The 2,500-nt window shown below is 36.1% G+C and overlaps 2 non-coding genes across 2 annotated transcripts; both read left to right on the forward strand.

Moving 5' to 3' along the window:
* The first annotated feature begins 1,438 nt into the window (after positions 1 to 1,438).
* Trnah-gug (transfer RNA histidin (anticodon GUG)) lies at positions 1,439 to 1,510 on the forward strand. The gene has a single exon. It is a non-coding gene; the product is annotated as a tRNA-His (tRNA).
* A 746-nt stretch (positions 1,511 to 2,256) lies between these two features.
* Trnah-gug (transfer RNA histidin (anticodon GUG)) lies at positions 2,257 to 2,328 on the forward strand. The gene has a single exon. It is a non-coding gene; the product is annotated as a tRNA-His (tRNA).
* Positions 2,329 to 2,500: the final 172 nt, after the last annotated feature.

Below are 2,500 nucleotides of genomic sequence, written 5' to 3' on the forward strand. Positions count from 1 at the left end.
ATTGAAAATTCACATTCCTACCTTCTCATTTGTTTTACTGGCTATCACGTACGGCAGGAACCGCTGCGATCCTATTGAATACAATTAGAACACTTCTTGTCTTTACATAGTAACATATGAATATTTCGTGCAATGTCGATTTCATGGGTTTTTTTCTTCAAAATCTGTAATGGTGCTCCAGTGTAAAAAAAAAAAAAAAAAAAAATACCGGCGAAACAAAAACAAGATACATATACACACACACACACACACACGCAGCATGTATAAGGTCAATGTCAGAAAAATATTCACTTTTTTGTATTCAGAATATTTAACGACCTTGACTACCGTCGGACACGGTACCTATATATCGACTCTAATGGGTATCTCATACAAAGATAAAAATAAGTTAAACCCTTTTACCATGCCAACAATAACAATAAAGCAGTCAGACGGTTGAAAAAGTGTATAAGATGGAGCAGAATCCCTTTTGAATAGCCCGATTGCACTCGTTCCATACATATCGCGTTAAAATTTTGTATGAAAAGTGATTTTACCAAAAAGGTACCGACAACGTGTTAAAATCAGCCTTAATTTTAAATACCCAATTTTTGCCACATACATTCTGTCTGCAAGTCATAGCCGTGATCGTATAGTGGTTAGTACTTCGCGTTGTGGCCGCGACAACCCAGGTTCGAATCCTGGTCACGGCAAACAGCTGTGTAATGTCGCTGTTACGGCATTGTAGGCAATTTTTTTTTTCTCGGTTTCTCTTGTCGATTTTTGATAATCTTTCTTCGTTTTAAGATACACGTATGTCATTTATATAATAATATAAACGTCATTGAAAATTCACATTCCTACCTTCTCATTTGTTTTACTGGCTATCACGTACGGCAGGAACCGCTGCGATCCTATTGAATACAATTAGAACACTTCTTGTCTTTACATAGTAACATATGAATATTTCGTGCAATGTCGATTTCATGGGTTTTTTTCTTCAAAATCTGTAATGGTGCTCCAGTGTAAAAAAAAAAAAAAAAAAAAAAATACCGGCGAAACAAAAACAAGATACATATACACACACACACACACACGCAGCATGTATAAGGTCAATGTCAGAAAAATATTCACTTTTTTGTATTCAGAATATTTAACGACCTTGACTACCGTCGGACACGGTACCTATCGACTCTAATGGGTATCTCATACAAAGATAAAAATAAGTTAAACCCTTTTACCATGCCAACAATAACAATAAAGCAGTCAGACGGTTGAAAAAGTGTATAAGATGGAGCAGAATCCCTTTTGAATAGCCCGATTGCACTCGTTCCATACATATCGCGTTAAAATTTTGTATGAAAAGTGATTTTACCAAAAAGGTACCGACAACGTGTTAAAATCAGCCTTAATTTTAAATACCCAATTTTTGCCACATACATTCTGTCTGCAAGTTATAGCCGTGATCGTATAGTGGTTAGTACTTCGCGTTGTGGCCGCGACAACCCAGGTTCGAATCCTGGTCACGGCAAACAGCTGTGTAATGTCGCTGTTACGGCATTGTAGGCAATTTTTTTTTTCTCGGTTTCTCTTGTCGATTTTTGATAATCTTTCTTCGTTTTAAGATACACGTATGTCATTTATATAATAATATAAACGTCATTGAAAATTCACATTCCTACCTTCTCATTTGTTTTACTGGCTATCACGTACGGCAGGAACCGCTGCGATCCTATTGAATACAATTAGAACACTTCTTGTCTTTACATAGTAACATATGAATATTTCGTGCAATGTCGATTTCATGGGTTTTTTTCTTCAAAATCTGTAATGGTGCTCCAGTGTAAAAAAAAAAAAAAAAAAAAAAATACCGGCGAAACAAAAACAAGATACATATACACACACACACACACACGCAGCATGTATAAGGTCAATGTCAGAAAAATATTCACTTTTTTGTATTCAGAATATTTAACGACCTTGACTACCGTCGGACACGGTACCTATCGACTCTAATGGGTATCTCATACAAAGATAAAAATAAGTTAAACCCTTTTACCATGCCAACAATAACAATAAAGCAGTCAGACGGTTGAAAAAGTGTATAAGATGGAGCAGAATCCCTTTTGAATAGCCCGATTGCACTCGTTCCATACATATCGCGTTAAAATTTTGTATGAAAAGTGATTTTACCAAAAAGGTACCGACAACGTGTTAAAATCAGCCTTAATTTTAAATACCCAATTTTTGCCACATACATTCTGTCTGCAAGTCATAGCCGTGATCGTATAGTGGTTAGTACTTCGCGTTGTGGCCGCGACAACCCAGGTTCGAATCCTGGTCACGGCAAACAGCTGTGTAATGTCGCTGTTACGGCATTGTAGGCAATTTTTTTTTTCTCGGTTTCTCTTGTCGATTTTTGATAATCTTTCTTCGTTTTAAGATACACGTATGTCATTTATATAATAATATAAACGTCATTGAAAATTCACATTCCTACCTTCTCATTTGTTTTACTGGC

The sequence above is a fragment of the Mytilus edulis genome, unplaced genomic scaffold (genome assembly GCF_963676685.1).
Source record: "Mytilus edulis unplaced genomic scaffold, xbMytEdul2.2 SCAFFOLD_1037, whole genome shotgun sequence".
Taxonomy (NCBI): domain Eukaryota; kingdom Metazoa; phylum Mollusca; class Bivalvia; order Mytilida; family Mytilidae; genus Mytilus; species Mytilus edulis.